At 48.3% G+C, this 19,473-nt stretch overlaps 1 protein-coding gene across 1 annotated transcript in view; it reads right to left on the bottom strand.

Annotated features, from left to right (window-relative positions):
• LOC138349729 (sodium channel protein para-like) overlaps positions 1-12,796 on the bottom strand; it is a 147,780-nt gene extending 134,984 nt beyond the window's left edge. Inside the window, exon 1 of the mRNA XM_069310355.1 lies at positions 12,714-12,796. The gene's annotated coding sequence lies outside the window, so the exon portion shown is untranslated. The remainder of the gene's footprint in view (positions 1-12,713) is intronic.
• Between the last annotated feature and the right edge of the window lie 6,677 nt (positions 12,797-19,473).

The following is a 19,473-nucleotide window of genomic DNA, read 5'->3' as shown; positions in this document are numbered from 1 at the left end:
CTAGCAGCTATAGGGCCAGCATGGGGCACAGGAAGCAGGGATAGTTCTAGCAACTATAGGGCCAGCATGGGGCAGGTAGCAGGGATAGTTCTAGCAGCTATAGGGCCTGCATGGGGCACAGGAAGCAGGGATAGTTCTAGCAACTATAGGGCCAGCATGGGGCACAGGAAGCAGGGATAGTTCTAGCAACTATAGGGCCGGCATGGGGCACATGTAGCAGGGATAGTTCTAGCAACTATAGGGCCAGCATGGGGCACAGGAAGCAGGGATAGTTCTAGCAGCTCTAGGGCCAGCATGGGGCACAGGAAGCAGGGATAGTTCTAGCAGCTCTAGGGCCAGCATGGGGCACAGGAAGCAGGGATAGTTCTAGCAGCTCTAGGGCCAGCATGGGGCACAGGAAGCAGGGATAGTTCTAGCAACTATAGGGCCAGCATGGGGCACAGGAAGCAGGGATAGTTCTAGCAGCTCTAGGGCCAGCATGGGGCACAGGAAGCAGGGATAGTTCTAGCAGCTCTAGGGCCAGCATGGGGCACAGGAAGCAGGGATAGTTCTAGCAACTATAGGGCCAGCATGGGGCACAGGAAGCAGGGATAGTTCTAGCAACTATAGGGCCGGCATGGGGCACATGTAGCAGGGATAGTTCTAGCAACTATAGGGCCAGCATGGGGCACAGGAAGCAGGGATAGTTCTAGCAGCTCTAGGGCCAGCATGGGGCACAGGAAGCAGGGATAGTTCTAGCAACTATAGGGCCAGCATGGGGCACAGGAAGCAGGGATAGTTCTAGCAACTATAGGGCCAGCATGGGGCACAGGAAGCACGGATAGTTCTAGCAACTATAGGGCCGGCATGGGGCACATGTAGCAGGGATAGTTCAAGTATCAGAGGGGCTGGGACTGGTGGGACAGTATCAGGGGGCTGGGACTGGTGGGACAGTATCAGGGGGCTGGGACTGGTGGGACAGTATCAGGGGGCTGGGACTGGTGGGACAGTATCAGGGGGGAAGCTGGGACTGGTGGGACAGTATCAGGGGGGCTGGGACTGGTGGGACAGTATCAGGGGGGAAGCTGGGACTGGAAGGACAGTATCAGGGGGGCTGGGACTGGTGGGACAGTATCAGGGGGGCTGGGACTGGTGGGACATTATCAGGGGGGCTGGGACTGGTGGGACAGTATCAGGGGGGCTGGGACTGGTGGGACAGTATCAGGGGGGAAGCTGGGACTGGTGGGACAGTATCAGGGGGCTGGGACTGGTGGGACAGTATCAGGGGGGGCTGGGACTGGTGGGACAGTATCAGGGGGGCTGGGACTGATGGGACAGTATCAGGGGGGAAGCTGGGACTGGTGGGACAGTATCAGGGGGCTGGGACTGGTGGGACAGTATCAGGGGGGCTGGGACTGGTGGGACAGTATCAGGGGGGCTGGGACTGGTGGGACAGTATCAGGGGGCTGGGACTGGTGGGACAGTATCAGGGGGGCTGGGACTGGTGGGACAGTATCAGGGGGGCTGGGACTGGTGGGACAGTATCAGGAGGCTGGGACTGGTGGGACAGTATCAGGGTGGCTGGGATTGGTGGGACAGTATCAGGGGGCTGTGACTGCTGGGACAGTATCAGGAGGCTGGGACTGGTGGGACAGTATCAGGGTGGCTGGGACTGGTGGGACAGTATCAGGGGACTGGGACTGGTGGGACAATATCAGGGGGCTGGGACTGGTGGGACAGTATCAGGGGGCTGGGACTGGTGGGACAGTATCAGGGGGGAAGCTGGGACTGGTGGGACAGTATCCGGGGGCTGGGACTGGTGGGACAGTATCAGGGGGCTGGGACTGGTGGGACAGTATCAGGGGGGAAGCTGGGACTGGGGGGACAGTATCAGGGGGGCTGGGACTGGTGGGACAGTATCAGGGGGGCTGGGACTGGTGGGACAGTATCAGGGGGGCTGGGACTGGTGGGACAGTATCAGGGGTCTGGGACTGGTAGGACAGTATCAGGGGGGCTGGGACTGGTGGGACAGTATCAGGGGGGCTGGGACTGGTGGGACAGTATCAGGGGGCTGGGACTGGTGGGACAGTATCAGGGGGCTGGGACTGGTGGGACAGTATCAGGGGGGCTGGGACTGGTGGGACAGTATCAGGGGGGCTGGGACTGGTGGGACAGTATCAGGGGGGCTGGGACTGGTGGGACAGTATCAGGGGCCTGGGACTGGTAGGACAGTATCAGGGGGGCTGGGACTGGTGGGACAGTATCAGGGGGGCTGGGACTGGTGGGACAGTATCAGGGGGCTGGGACTGGTGGGACAGTGTCAGGGGGGCTGGGACTGGTGGGACAGTATCAGGGGGGCTGGGACTGGTGGGACAGTATCAGGGGTCTGGGACTGGTAGGACAGTATCAGGGGGGCTGGGACTGGTGGGACAGTATCAGGGGGGCTGGGACTGGTGGGACAGTATCAGGGGGCTGGGACTGGTGGGACAGTATCAGGGGGCTGGGACTGGTGGGACAGTATCAGGGGGGCTGGGACTGGTGGGACAGTATCAGGGGGGCTGGGACTGGTGGGACAGTATCAGGGGGGCTGGGACTGGTGGGACAGTATCAGGGGCCTGGGACTGGTAGGACAGTATCAGGGGGGCTGGGACTGGTGGGACAGTATCAGGGGGGCTGGGACTGGTGGGACAGTATCAGGGGGCTGGGACTGGTGGGACAGTATCAGGGGGGCTGGGACTGGTGGGACAGTATCAGGGGGCTGGGACTGGTGGGACAGTATCAGGGGGGCTGGGACTGGTGGGACAGTATCAGGGGGGCTGGGACTGGTGGGACAGTATCAGGGGGCTGGGACTGGTGGGACAGTATCAGGGGGGCTGGGACTGGTGGGACAGTATCAGGGGGCTGGGACTGGTGGGACAGTATCAGGGGGCTGGGACTGGTGGGACAGTATCAGGGGGGCTGGGACTGGTTGAAAGAAGCAGCAGAAAAAGGACTAACAGAGATGGATGATTGTGGATGCAGGTAGGAGACTGATTACTGGGAGATAACACAGTACTGGGAGATAACTCAGACTGAAGGATAACAGAACTGGAGGATAACAGAACTGGAGGATAACAGAACTGGAGGATAACAGTCCTGGAGGATAAGAGTCCTGGAGGATAACAGTACTAGAGGATAACAGTACTAGAGGATAACAGAACTGGAGGATAACAGTCCTGGAGGATAACAGAACTGGAGGATAACAGAACTGGAGGATAACAGAACTGGAGGATAACAGTCCTGGAGGATAACACAGTACTGAAAGTACTGGAGGATAACACAGTACTGAAAGTACCGGGAGGATAACACAGTCCTGGAGGATAACAGTCCTAGAGAATAACAGTACTGGAGGATAACAGTACTGGAGGATAACAGAACTGGAGGATATCAGTCCTGGAGGATAACAGTCCTGGAGGATAACAGTCCTGGAGGATAACACAGTACTGAAAGTACTGGAGGATAACACAGTACTGAAAGTACTGGGAGGATAACACAGTCCTGGAGGATAACAGTCCTAGAGAATAACAGTACTGGAGGATAACAGTCCAGGACGATAACAGTACTGGAGGATAACAGTACTGGAGGATAACAGTCCTGAAGGATAACAGTACTGGAGGATAACAGTCCTGGAGGATAACAGTCCTGGAGGATAACAGACCAGGAGGATAACAGTCCTGGAGGATAACAGTCCTGGAGGATAACAGTCCTGGAGGATAACAGTACTGGAGGATAACAGACCAGGAGGATAACAGTACTGGAGGATAACAGAACTGGAGGATAACAGTCCTGGAGGATAACAGTCCTGGAGGATAACAGTACTGGAGGATAACAGAACTGGAGGATAACAGTCCTGGAGGATAACAGTCCTGGAGGATAACAGACCAGGAGGATAACAGTCCTGGAGGATAACAGTCCAGGAGGATAACAGTCCTGGAGGATAACAGTCCTGGAGGATAACAGTCCTGGAGGATAACAGTCCTGGAGGATAACAGTCCAGGAGGATAACAGTACTGGAGGATAACAGTCCTGGAGGATAACAGTCCTGGAGGATAACAGACCAGGAGGATAACAGCCCTGGAGGATAACAGTACTGGAGGATAACAGACCTGGATGATAACAGCCCTGGAGGATAACAGTACTGGAGGATAACAGTCCTGGATGATAACAGACCAGGAGGATAACAGTACTGGAGGATAACAGCCCATCCTCCTGTTTAGTCAGCACTTAGAGTAACAATCAGGACCATACCTTGAGGTTACCTTGAGGTGCTTCCGGGGCCTAGCGTCCCCGCGGCCCGGTCGTCGACCAGGCCTCCTGGTTGCCGGACTGATCAACCAGGCTGTTGGACGCGGCTGCTCGCAGCCTGACGTACGAGTCACAGCCTGGTTGATCAGGTATCCCTTGGAGGTGCTTATCCAGTTCTCTCTTGAACACTGTGAGGGGTCGGCCAGTTATGCCCCTTATGCACTTAGTACCATAGTACATATAATGACGTACTTGACAATTAGACAGTAGAAATCGTCACTATTGGATGTGGACACACCCGGAAAGGTCTTGTATTTATGTTACACAGACAACCTTAACTAACCTAACCTTGCTAGGCCTAATACAGGCTATCTGGGACACAATATAGTACACATATGTACTATAACTAGGCCTAGGAATATTTAAGTTAGTTTTCTAGCTTTTAAATTTTTTCGAACTGTTTTAAAGTGAATTGTACCGAATTCTTCAATGGAATTACTTAGTACGTCAATGTTTGCACGATGGTGCACATAGTACCAAAAAGTACTGTCTAAACAGGAGGATGGTGGAGGATAACAGTACTGGGGATAACACAGTACTGAGGATAACACAGTACTGGGGATAACAAGGTAGTAATGGAGGATAGTAGAAGTACTGTTAAAGATTACTAAGGTAGAACTGAGCCTAGAAGATAGTACTGAAGTACAGGAGGGTGAGTCTAGGCGGTAGAAAACTAGTGCTACTAGCAGAGAGTAAGACAGTATTGGTGCCTGGTCGGTGGTTCCTGAGGATAGTAAGAGACTAGCAGGGTAGTACTGGAGGCTAGCAGGGTAGTACTGGAGGCTAGCAGGGTAGTACTGGAGGCTAGCAGGGTAGTACTGGAGGCTAGCAGGGTAGTACTGGAGGCTAGCAGGGTAGTACTGGAGGCTAGCAGGGTAGTACTGGAGGCTAGCAGGGTAGTACTGGAGGCTAGCAGGGTAGTACTGGAGGCTAGCAGGGTAGTACTGGAGACTAGCAGGGTAGTACTGGAGGCTAGCAGGGTAGTACTGGAGGCTAGCAGGGTAGTACTGGAGGCTAGCAGGGTAGTACTGGAGGCTAGCAGGGTAGTACTGGAGGCTAGCAGGGTAGTACTGGAGACTAGCAGGGTAGTACTGGAGGCTAGCAGGGTAGTACTGGAGGCTAGCAGGGTAGTACTGGAGACTAGCAGGGTAGTACTGGAGGCTAGCAGGGTAGTACTGGAGGCTAGCAGGGTAGTACTGGAGGCTAGCAGGGTAGTACTGGAGACTAGCAGGGTAGTACTGGAGACTAGCAGGGTAGTACTGGAGGCTAGCAGGGTAGTACTGGAGGCTAGCAGGGTAGTACTGGAGACTAGCAGGGTAGTACTGGAGGCTTGTAAGAGTGTATTTGAGAGAGAGAGAGAGAGAGAGAGAGAGAGAGAGAGAGAGAGAGAGAGAGAGAGAGAGAGAGAGAGAGAGAGAACTTCTACCACTAGTAGAGAGGATTCCACTGGAGGGTATAGTGGGTATGGGAGAGGTCAGGGGAGAAGGGAGGTGTGTGATTGGTTAGCGTCCAGTTGTACACACATCACCTCTCAACACACATGCACACCCATGCTACCTCAACTCTTGTACTAACACTACCAATTAATACCCTCTCTTTTATTATTAATATATATATATATATATATATATATATATATATATATATATATATATATATATATATATATATATGTCGTACCTAGTAGTCAGAACGCACTTCTCAGCCTACTATGCAAGGCACGATTTGCCTAATAAGCCAAGTTTTCCTGAATTAATATATTTTCTCTAATTTTTTTCTTATGAAATGATAAAGCTACCCATTTCATTATGTATGAGTTCAATTTTTTTTAATTGGAGTTAAAATTAACGTAGATATATGACCGAACCTAACCAACCCAACCTAACCTAACCTAACCTAACCTATCTTTATAGGTTAGGTAGCCGAAAAAGTTAGGTTAGGTTAGATTAGGTAGGTTAGGTAGTCGAAAAAACATTAATTCATGAAAACTTGGCTTATTAGGCAAATTGGGCCTTGCATAGTAGGCTGAGAAGTGCGTTCTGGCTACTAGGTACGACATTATATATATATATATATATATATATATATATGTCGTACCTAGTAGCCAGAACTCACTTCTCAGCCTACTATTCAAGGCCCGATTTGCCTAATAAGCCAAGTTTTCCTGAATTAATATATTTACTATAATTTTTTTCTTATGAAATGATAAAGCAACCCTTTTCTCTATGTATGAGGTCAATTTTTTTTATTGGAGTTAAAATTAACGTAGATATATGACCGAACCTAACCAACCCTACCTAACCTAACCTAACCTATATTTATAGGTAAGGTTAGGTTAGGTAGCCAAAAAAAGCTAGGTTAGGTTAGGTTAGGTAGGTTAGGTAGACGAAAAAACATTAATTCATGAAAACTTGGCTTATTAGGCAAATCGGGCCTTGAATAGTAGGCTGAGAAGTGCGTTCTGGCTATTAGGTACGACATATATATATATATATATATATATATATATATATATATATATATATATATATATATATATATATATATATATATATATATATATATATACATTATAAAAGGACAGTATAGGACGTTATGCAACAATAGATGTCCGGAATATAATAAAGAAGGGATCATGATGGGTCTTCAATAAATGAGCATCACAGTATTATATAATGATACTATTTACATATCAGGTAATCGCTAACTCAATATATATAATTTACATGTTGCATTTTTCAGTTCATAAGAAACATTACTGAATTGACTAGTGTTTATTTAATGCATCTCCCGCCTGCTGTCTTCAGAGGCGCCAACATGCACTGAACGACACATTTATTATGGATATATATAATAAAATAATATAGACAGCCTTAAGAAATAATAATTAAGAAATGATGGGGAGAGAACAGTCTCCCTGCTCATGCTTCACGTAACATCAAGCTGTGATGGGAGCGGTACACGGCTGCTAGACAACATCAAGCTGTGATGGGAGCGGTACACGGCTGCTAGACAACATCAAGCTGTGATGGGAGCGGTACACGGCTGCTAGACAACATCAAGCTGTGATGGGAGCGGTACACGGCTGCTAGACAACATCAAGCTGTGATGGGAGCGGTACACGGCTGCTAGACAACATCAAGCTGTGATGGGAGCGGTACACGGCTGCTAGACAACATCAAGCTGTGATGGGAGCGGTACACGGCTGCTAGACAACATCAAGCTGTGATGGGAGCGGTACACGGCTGCTAGACAACATCAAGCTGTGTTGGGAGCGGTACACGGCTGCTAGACAACATCAAGCTGTGATGGGAGCGGTACACGGCTGCTAGACAACATCAAGCTGTGATGGGAGCGGTACACGGCTGCTAGACACAGTGTAGGGAGGAATTGATCAGGTGACAAGTACTGCACGAAGGTCCCCTTATGGATGGATGTGTGTGTGATGGCCGGGGGACAGCGAGCAGGCACTCGACACTCTCTGATGGCCGCCAGGCCAGCAAGCAGCTGGTTTAAAATGAGGAAAGTTAGAAGAATATCCGGTACCACTTTGTCCAGGATTGGCCTTAGTTGATATGCCGGGCCAGGGGTTGGTAGGGGTAGCGAGGAAGCCAGGTGGCAGGCGCCATGGATAGGGCGCCTGTGCCACTCCAGGGTAGTCAGGGCTGCGGAGCTAGGCTCAACCAAGCTTCCAAATTGTCATGCTATTATTACGACGAATATTATAACACACATTTTGGGTTGTCTGAGGTTACCAAGAATACCCAAGTGTGAAGGGTTAGTGAAAAAGAAAGAAAGAAAGAAAGAAAGAAAGAAAGAAAGAAAGAAAGAAAGAAAGAAAGAAAGAAAGAAAGAAAGAGAGAGAAGAGAGAGACAGAGAAGAGAGAGAGAAGAGAAGGGAGGGGGGGCAGACGATGACTTCCTCAAACTGGAGAGAGGAATGTGTTATCTTGGGACAATGATGGTTGAGGTAATTAAAGCCTAGACCGGCTGCCGTGTGGGTGTTACCATATGCCAGTGTGTTCGGGTCTTCTTATTGGGAAGACCAACACTTTCTTCCTCTTGACCTGAGGTGTCGGAGTGAATCACACCGGTGTTCCACCATGTAGACACTCCCTAAGGTTCAGAGCGCTAACCAAGCGGATTTCAATGTCTCTAATATGAGCCAAGGTGTCGCAGGTATGGAACACCGTGTGTATGGTACAGCAGCGTGCCTAACTTACACATGTACAAATACCTGAACAAAAATAATAGCATCGTGTACATTTCAAACGTAAGAACGATATAATGAATTAAAGAATGAGCTAAATTTCATACCGCAACTTACTCTAAACCTAACTTATTGCGAACAATAACCCGAGGACTTGCTAAGTCAGGGACTATCTGTTCACTTAGTGTGTTTCTGAAGGTTATTTGTGGTTGAAAGCAGCACGGCTCGTACGGTGCTGGCTCAATGGTCTAATGGGACGACTGTGTATGTTGTTGAGGGAGACGCAGACCATCCGTGAGACATGCACGTAACACAGTGGGTCACGCTACACCGTCACAACCTTCCACAACAGTGTAAGGTTAATTTACACAGCAAAGAGGTTAATTCATATTATCTTTAACTGAATTATTAAAATTGTTCATAAAGATTTACTTCAAAATACCAGAGCCACACAGAAGACATGAGTCAGACCGCATTACCAAGGCGTTCGTCTTGTCTAGGAAGGTGTTGGACCGCCATGGTTATGGGGGGGGGAAGGGGGCAGCCCGGGCGGTGTGAGCTGCTAACACATGTGAAGAACCTCTCACACACTCACAGCTCCCTGACAAGAGGGAGCCAGCTTAGCTTAGCTGCCAACACCCACACATCGTGTCAGCAAGGCGGACAGCCCGCCTGCTTTCATAACTCTCACTGTATTTCCCACTTCTATACTTCCCTTCACCTATGCCTCTCCTTCCTCTTTACTCCCTCCACCCATGTGAAGAGTATTGGCTGATGGAGGTGGAGTCTTGCACCCCCGGGGGCACCCACCTGAGGGCGGCCACGTGGCCACCCTATGGGTAGGTCTATCCCAGGGGAGGTGTGTGTGTGTCTTAGTCCCCCCCCCCCCCCCCCCCCCCCCCTCTCTCTCTCTCTCTCTCTCTCTCTCTCTCTCTCTCTCTCTCTCTCTCTCTCTCTCTCTCTCTCTCTCTCTCTCTCTCTCTCTCTCTCTCTCTCTCTCTCTCTCTCTCTCACACACACACACACACACACACACACACACACACACACACACACACACACACACACACACACACACACACACACACACACACACACTCACACACACTCACACACTCACACACTCACACTCACACACTCACACACTCACACTCACACACTCACACTCACACACTCACACTCACACACTCACACTCACACTCACACTCACACACACACACACACACACACACACACACAAACTTTCTTGGACTATCGGAACGCCTTTGACACAGTACCCTATAAGGGGCTGGTGCATAAGCTGGAGAAACAGACAAGAGTAACTGGTAGAGTGCTCCAGTGGATAAAGGAGTACCTAAGCAATAGGAAACAGACTTACTGTGAGGGGTGAGACTTCAGATTGGCGTGAAATGATAAGCGGGGTCTCAAAGGGTTCTGTACTCGGACCTATCCTGTTTCTGATATACGTGAACGATCTTCCAGAGGGTTTAGACTCATTCCTCTCAATGTTTGCTGATAATGCCATAATTATGAGAAGGATTCAGACCGAGGACAGCTTGAGGCTTCAAAAAGACTTGGACAAACTGAAGGAATGGTCCAACAAATGGTTGTTAGAGTTTAACCCGAGCAAATGTAACGTAATGAAAATAGGTGTAGAAAGCCAGATATAAGGTAACATTTGCAGATAAAATTGTTCTAAAATGTGTGTGTGTGTGTGTGAGAGTGAGAGTGAGAGTGAGAGACAGAGTGAGAGACAGAGTGAGAGACAGAGAGAGAGACAGAGTGAGAGTGAGAGTGAGAGTGAGAGTGAGAGACAGAGAGAGAGACAGAGAGAGAGACAGAGAGAGAGACAGAGAGAGAGACAGAGACAGAGACAGAGAGAGAGAGAGAGAGAGAGAGAGAGAGAGAGAGAGAGAGAGAGAGAGAGAGAGAGAGAGAGAGAGAGAGAGAGAGAGAGAGAGAGACAGACAGACTTGGGGGTTGATATCACGCCAGACCTGTCCCCCGAAGCCAACATCACGAGGATAAAATCAGCGGCATATGCCATGTTGGCCAACAAAGGACCGGCCTTTAGACACTTGTGTAAGGAATCATTCAGAATCTTGTATACCACGTATGTCAGACCAATCCTGGAGTATTCAGCTCCAGCATGGAGTCCATATCCTGTCAAGCATAAAACCTCCGTCTGGTGGCAGAGGTTTGCCACCAGACTAGTGCCCGAACTGAGGGACATGAGCTATGAGGAGAGACGACGGGAATTAAACCTCACGTAGCTGGAAGACAGGAGAGTTAAGGGGGGCCATGATCACCACATACAAGATTCTCAAAGGAATTGATAGGGGTAGACAAAGACAGTTTATTTAACACAAGGGGCACAAGCACTAAGGGACACTGTGGAAATTGAGTGCCCAAATGTGCCATAAAGGCATTAGAAAGAATTTTAAAGTGTCAAAGTACAGTAGTTAATAAATGGAATGCATTAGGAAGAGATGTGGTGGAGGCTGACTCCATACACAGTTTCACGTGTAGATATCATAGAGCCCAATAGGCTCGGAAACTTGTACACCTGTTGATTGACGGTTGAGAGGCGGAACCATAGAGCCGAGCTCAAACCCCCGCAAGCACAACTAGGTGAGTTCAAACATATCCCCCCCACACACAAATATACCCTCACACAAACATACCCTCACACACACACACACACACACACAAACACACACACACACACACACACACACACACACACACACACACACACACACACACACCCACACACACACACACACACACACACCACGGCTAACACTGCTAGAGATCTACAGAAGTTTAAATCAGAGGCTATCATGAGACGCTACTCTGAGCAGTTAGGCTGAAAGGCTAGTCCAACAACTAGTCTGAGAGACTAGTCCAGCAGCCAGGCTGAGAGACTAGTCCAGCAGCTAGTCTGAGAGACTAGTCCAGCGGCCAGGCTGAGAGACTAGTCCAGCAGCCAGGCTGAGAGACTAGTCCAGCAGCCAGGCTGAGAGACTAGTCCGGCAGCCAGGCTGAGAGACTAGTCCAGCAGCCAGGCTGAGAGACTAGTCCAGCAGCCAGGCTGAGAGACTAGTCCAGCAGCTAGTCTGAGAGTCTAGGCTGAGAGGCTAAGCTAGATGGAGAAGCTAGGTCAGCCTAAGAGAATAGTGAGAGAGACTACGTTGAGAGACTATTCTGAGAGGGTAGACTGAGAAGCTCGGCTGAGAGGTTATAGGTTATCCTGAGAGTTTATTATAGGCTATAGACTAGCCTAAGAGGATATGAGAGGCTTGGTTGAGAGGCTACATGAGAAGCTCGACTAAAAAGCTATGCGAAGAGGCTACGCGGACAAGCTAGATTGAAAGGTAAGGTTGAAAGGCTACAATGAAAGTCTAGACTGAGAGATCAGGCTGTGAGGCTAGGCTGAGAAGCTTGGCAGAAAGGCTACGCTGTGAGGCAATGAGAGACTCAGCTAAGAGGCTATTCGAGGCTAGGCTGAGATGCTATAAGATGCTCGGCTGAGAGGTTAGGATAAGAGGCTAGGCTATGCTGAGAGGCTACGATGAGAAGCTTGGCTGAGAGGCTGTGAGAGACCCGGGTGATGGGGGGCCTGGATGATGGGGGGCGTGGATGAGGGGGGCCCGGGTGAGGGGGGCCCGGGTGAGGGGGGCCCGGGTGAGGGGGGCCCGGGTGAGGGGCCCGGGTGACAGGTCAGCAGGATCCGTGTTAACAATGTGGTACCGGATTACAACAACAACAGGAGAGATATTGTCCAATGTTCTCAACACACACATGAGAGCGCAAATTAACGGGGGTGGGGGTGGGGGGGGGGGGGCTGAACAGCTGACTACGCACTCTGACGCTCTGCTCCATTAAGGTATTTCTTCCTATGCAAAATCTACGGAAAACCGGCCTTATTGAAGCAGAGTGAACGGAGAAGGTAGTAGCCGCCTCGAGGGTTGAGTACAGACATTAAGCAAAAAGTGGTGTAACCAGTGCGTCAAAACACTTATAGCAGGTCGAACCAAATTAGAAGCAAAAAAAGTAAAAAAATGTGATGATGGGTGCGTCAAAACAAAGAGCATGTTGAATAAATCTGGCTCAGGTAATTCTTAGCCAAACAAAAATTAGAAAAATATTAAAAAAAACCACAAATGTGAGAGCTTACCCAGCGCCACTACTGTTGCCACATAAGGGGTAAACCTTTGTATTATCGTCCCCTAACCAATTGGCTGCAAAAAACAGGAGAAGAAAAAAATCAATGTTTGGCTAGAATCAATGTTCAAAAAATTCTCATATGGCTTCCTTTTTTTTTAATGTTTTGCGTTTTTTTCTCATATTAAGTTAGGAAATGGTAGGCATTAAGGCGGTCCGGCCAGAGAGTACAGGACACAGGCGCAGTCAACACCCGCTAGGTGGCTGGGGTCCCCGCCCACCACCACGCTGGGTGGCTGGGGTCCCCGCCCATCACCACGCTGGGTGGCTGGGGTCCCCCCCCACCACCACGCTGGGTGGCTGGGGTCCCCCGCCCACCACCACGCTGGGTGGCTGGGGTCCCCCGCCCACTACTACGCTGGGTGGCTGGGGTCCCCCGCCCACCACCACGCTGGGTGGCTGGGGTCCCCGCCCACCACCACGCTGGGTGGCTGGGGTACCCCGCCCACCACCACGCTGGGTGGCTGGGGTCCCCCGCCCACCACCACGCTGGGTGGCTGGGGTCCCCGCCCACCACCACGCTGGGTGGCTGGGGTCCCCCGCCCACCACCACGCTGGGTGGCTGGGGTCCCCGCCCACCACCACGCTGGGTGGCTGGGGTCCCCCGCCCACCACCACGCTGGGTGGCTGGGGTCCCCCGCCCACCACCACGCTGGGTGGCTGGGGTCCCCGCCCACCACCACGCTGGGTGGCTGGGGTCCCCCGCCCACCACCACGCTGGGTGGCTGGGGTCCCCCGCCCACCACCACGCTGGGTGGCTGGGGTCCCCCGCCCACCACCACGCTGGGTGGCTGGGGTCCCCGCCCACCACCACGCTGGGTGGCTGGGGTCCCCCGCCCACCACCACACCACCCAACGCTCACCCCGCCTCACCACGGGAGGACCAATATAAACACCTACTGAACAAAACACAGGAGATGACCGTTGTTACACCCATCCCTGTCCCCTAACCTCCCCTCAGGCTAGACTCGTCCATCCACCGGCCTCTGGAAAATTCCACCCTCTATATCTACGGTATTATCTAAGAAATGCATTATCTACTAAATCATAACAAAAGCTATATCATACGACTACTACATATCAGAATCTATCAAACCTTACATCTATCAAAATCATACAACTGGATCCTACATGACAATCTTGAGGTCATCTTGAGATGATTTCGGGGCTTAGCGTCCCCGCTCCCCCGGTCCTCGACCAGGCCTCCTTTTTGTTACACATCCCCAGGAAGCAGCCCGTAGCAGCTGTCTAACTCCCAGGTGCCTATTTACTGCTAGGTAACAAGGACATCAGGGTGAAAGAAACATTTTGCCCATTTGTCTCCGCCTCTACCGGGGATCGAACCCGGAACCTCAGGACTACGAATCGGAAGCACTGTCCACCCAGCTGTCTGGCGCCCAAACTAGAATCAATGTTCAAAACATTCTCATATGGCTTCCTTTTTTTAATGTTTTGCGTTTTTTTCTGATATTAAGTTAGGAAATGGTAGGCATTAAGGCGGTCCGGCCAGAGAGTTCAGGCTGACGCCAGACAATGCCACAATGATGACATCCGCCATTGGTTATGAATGCCTACCAGACCTTGTGCATGTATTCTCAAAAATCTAGAAACTTCAAGGAGTTGATAATTGAAATACTATTATAACTAAATTTTAGCTTCCGGTGACGTATTTTCAAATCCATAATAAAGGATCAATTGTACTATTAATAATCTTTGAGTCCACTATGTATTTATCTTATAATCCCATTTTATCTCAATAATCTGTCTAGACAATAAAAATAATCAATCAATATACAATGAAGGCTACACTCCCCCAAGGGAGGAGTCCAACCACTTTGGCTGGACGGTAAAGCGACGGTCTCCCTTCATGCAGGTCGGCGTTCAATCTCCGACCGTCCAAGTGGTTGGACACCGTTCCTCCCCCCGTCCAATCCCAAATCATTATCCTGATCCCTTCCGCTATATAGTCGTAATGGTATGGCGCCTTCCCCTGATAATTTCCTTTCCCAAGCGAGGAAGGAGCCAGCTCGACATGTGCCCACGAGCGCCCCGAGGCAGGGCGAAGTGTTTACATCAAAGCGGCGTTGCTAGAGAACATTTTCAAAAGGCAATACTGCACAAATTACTCTTAAATCACAAGTAATTACTCTCCAAGATACTCAGAGAGTTCCTAGACTGTATATAAGGAAACATTCCTGATACATTTATCTAAAATATGAATGTAGAGTGGTCCACACCAGCAGGTGAGGCCGCCTCCACCACCACCTCATCTTAATCTTATCCTAGCAACTGCTGCAAGTACTATATTCTGCAGCAAAGCTGTCATATCAAAATACAGAGCCTTATTTCATCACGAGAGATATTACCTGGCAACTTGTCAGAGAGGCTTTGCTTCTCAATTCCTGGGTAATTATTAAGTATTTATTAGAGTGTAAATTGGCCAATTGCATGCTTTATAACCTTAATAAGTCCACAAATAAACTGAGAGTCGTTAGGCTGAGGGGCAATGCCCCATTAATTAGTAAGTTTTGCCCGTCCCTCGCCACCACCCCGGGGCTACGTCTCAGCCCGTCCTCGCCACCACCCCGGGGCTACGTCTCAGCCCGTCCTCGCCACCACCCCGGGGCTACGTCTCAGCCCGTCCTCGCCACCACCCCGGGGCTACGTCTCAGCCCGTCCTCGCCACCACCCCGGGGCTACGTCTCAGCCCATCCTCGCCACCACCCCGGGGCTACGTCTCAGCCCGTTCTGATGGGCAATATTGGGTAAGGTTACATAAGAACAAAGGTAACTGCAGAAGGCCTATTGGCCCATACGAGGCAGCACCTATTTATAACCACTCAATCCCACTCATATACCTCACAAACCAGGCCAACATGGATTTCGAGCGGGAAGATCGTGCCTCTCACAGCTACTTGAGCACTACGACAAAGTCACTGAGGCATTAGAAGAAAAACAGAATGCTGATGTGATATAAACGGACTTCGCAAAGGCTTTCGATAAATGTGACCATGGCGTGATAGCACACAAAATGAAATCAATGGGAATAACCGGTAAAGTAGGATGCTGGATACTCAGTTTTCTGACAAACAGGACTCAGCGAGTAACGGTCAGCCATATAAAATCTAGTCCAAGTGCAGTGAAAAGCTCTGTACCTCAGGGTACAGTCCTTGCACCGCTGCTTTTCCTTATTCTCATATCAGATATAGACAAAAATACAAGTCACAGCTTCGTATCATCCTTTGCAGATGACACAAAAATCAGTATGAAAATTACCTCGGCTGAGGACATTGAAAAACTTCAAGCTGATATTAATAAAGTTTTCGACTGGGCATCAGAAAATAACATGATGTTTAACAGTGATAAATTCCAGGTACTCAGGTACGGTAAAAATGAGGACCTTAAACATAATACAGAGTACAAAACACAATCAAATGTACCCATAGTAGAAAAACAGCATGTAAAGGATTTGGGAATAATAATGTCTGACGACCTAACGTTTAAGGAGCATAACCAAGCAAATATTGCGACAGCCAGAAAAATGATAGGATGGATTACGAGAACTTTCAAATCCAGGGATCCCATCACAATGGTTGTACTCTTCAAGTCACTTGTGTTGTCCCATCTTGAGTACTGCTCAGTACTCACTTTCCCCTTCAGAGCAGGAGAGATTGCTGAAATAGAGGGAATACAGAGAACATATACAGCACGCATAGACGCAATAAAGCACCTAAATTATTGGGATCGTCTCAAAGCCCTCCAAATGTACTCACTAGAAAGAAGACGAGAGAGATATCAAATAATATACACCTGGAAGATACTGGAGGGCCAAGTACCAAATCTACACAGTAAAATAATAACGTACTGGAGTGAACGATATGGAAGAAAATGTAGAATAGAACCAGTGAAGAGCAGAGGTGCCATAGGCACAATCAGAGAACACTGTATAAACATCAGAGGTCCGCGGTTGTTCAACGTCCTCCCAGCAAGCATAAGAAATATTGCCGGAACAACCGTGGACATTTTCAAGAGGAAACTAGATTTGTTCCTCCAAGGAGTGCCGGACCAACCGGGCTGTGGTGGGTATGTGGGCCTGCGGGCCGCTCCAAGCAACAGCCTGGTGGACCAAACTCTCACAAGTCAAGCCTGGCCTTGGGCTTTGGGAGTAGAAGAACTCCCAGAACCCCATCAACCAGGTATCAACCAGGTACCTGTCCAACCCACGCTTGAAACAATCGAGGGACCCCACCTCCACCATGTTACACGGTAATTGGTTCCACAAATCAACAACCCCGTTACCGAACCAGTATTTACCCAAGTCTTTCCTAAATCTAAACTTATCCAATTTATACCCATTGTTTCGTGTTCTGTCTTGTGTTGATACTTTTAGTACCCTATTAATATCCCTCTTGTTATGTCCATTCATTCACTTGTAAACCTCTATCATGTTACCCCTAACTCTTCGCCTTTCTGGTGAATGTAATTTAAGCTTTGTTAATCTTTCTTCATATGAAAAATTTCTAATTTGGGAGATTAACTTTGTTATCCTACGCTGAACACATTCAAGTGAACTTATATCCATTCTATAGTATGGCGACCAAAACTGAACTGCATAATCTAAATGGGGCCTAACCAGAGCAAGATATAACTGAAGAACAACACCAGGTGTCTTGTTACTAACGCTTCGATTAATAAATCCCACTGTCCTATTTGCCTTATTACGAACATTCATGCATTGATCCTTTTGTTTTAAATTCTTACTAATCATAACACCCAGATCCCTTTCGCAATCCGACTTCACAATCTCAACACCATCTAGCTCGTATCTTGTAACTTTATCATCATTACCTAGCCTCAGAACTTTACATTTATCAGCATTAAACTGCATCTGTCAATCCTTTGACCATTTCAAAACCCTATTTAGATCAACTTGAAGTGATAGTCTTCTTCTGTGTTAATTTCCCTACCGATTTTTGTATCATCCACAAATTTGCAACTGTTGCTACTCAAACCTAAATCTAAATAATTTATATATATTATAAACAACAGAGGTCCCAATACAGAGCCTTGAGGCACTCCACTTACAACATTTCTCACATTAAATTACCTTGGAAACTTAACCATAAAACCTGACCTACTAACTACAATGTGGCTTATCGTCAATTTAAATCACTGTTAGCAAAGCTAAGAAATATACATAGCATTTAAAAGTCTACCATGAGATTATTGCTCTGCAGCTACAAAATAAATTCAGCAAAGTTGTGAAACACGACAATAAGCAAACAGGCCATTTTTCACCAAATATGGCTGTAATCAGAGAATCAAAAACAACTCCTTTATGGATAGTTTTTAATTGTAACTCTAAATCTGGACCCCAAATAACCAGCCTAATTGACTGCCAAGTCTAACACAGAAGTTGTATAAGATACTGCTGAAATTTAGACTTAACAAATATTCATATACAGCCGACATAAGCAAAGCTTTTCTAAGAGTTGGTTTACAGGAAGAAGATAGAGACTTCACTAAGTTTTTATGGGTAGAGAACCCATAAGATGACAACAGTCACATAGTGGCTTATAGATTTTCTTCGGTCCCTTTCGGAGCAACATCCAGCCCATTCCTGTTACAAGCAACTCTAGATACACCATTACAAAAAATCATCCAGTCCCTATATGGTTGAAATCAGTCAAAATATAAACATAGATAATTTTCAAGGGACAATTAACAGTACAACTGAACTGTTACAAATATATCGAGAGGCCAACATGCCACTACAGTCATGGGCCTCAAATAATGCAACATTGAATAATCAAATCGAGAAAGATTTCCCTCAATATCTCATACCTCAATCTCTAAAAGTACTGGGTATGGGATGGGATATAACCTCAAATACTTAATCAAATCAGTACCAGAAAACCAATGCATTGCTACAAAAATAATTTTCTTTCACACATTAGCAAGGTATTTGATTCACTTGGTCTATTAAATCCTTCAACATTTAAATGACATTTATTGGTGCAAGAAGCCTGGAAGACAAAAGCTAGTTGGGATGATCCACTACCACCCCTGTTACAAAAGGCTTGAATGGAGATGGCTCAAGAACAAACTTTAGTCGAACAGATAATCTTTATGAGACTCATAGTCGAGAAAAATTATGAAGTAACACTACATGTATTCACAGACTTTGTCAGCTAGAGCTTTCAGAACATGTGCTTACTTAGTGACTTCCCATCAATCATATCTAATCACATCTAAGACCAGAGTCGTTCCATTGAAGAAGTAATTATCAAAAAGAAGGCACCAAACCGGGAAGGCTATGTAGCACCATCAAATGTGCGGAATAATCAGAGGGCGCTAAATATCACCAAGGATGCCAAATCACCAAGGATGCCAATACGAGAACAGAAACGCATAAGGCGAACGATATCAAAAGTATCCGATTCAACAAGAATTCTATTGAGGGACAAGTGACCGCGAGAAGCAGTCAGAAAACAAGACACATGCTCATCCTGGAAGTCAGGACATTCAACAAGGAAATTGCACGAGGGTAAGAGGGACAACGCAATTTGGACACTAAGGAGCTGAGCGGTGCTCCATTAAGTGGCCGTATGGCCAAGACGCAACCGCGTTAGAGCCTTTTCCCATTGCCGGTTACGGTGGCAGGAGGAAGGCCACGGGGACACACAATGCTTAAGAGTATGCAGTCTGTTACC

The sequence above is a fragment of the Procambarus clarkii genome, chromosome 67 (assembly GCF_040958095.1).
Source record: "Procambarus clarkii isolate CNS0578487 chromosome 67, FALCON_Pclarkii_2.0, whole genome shotgun sequence".
In the NCBI taxonomy this organism is placed as follows: domain Eukaryota; kingdom Metazoa; phylum Arthropoda; class Malacostraca; order Decapoda; family Cambaridae; genus Procambarus; species Procambarus clarkii.
This window is presented reverse-complemented; position numbering and strand designations above follow the sequence as displayed.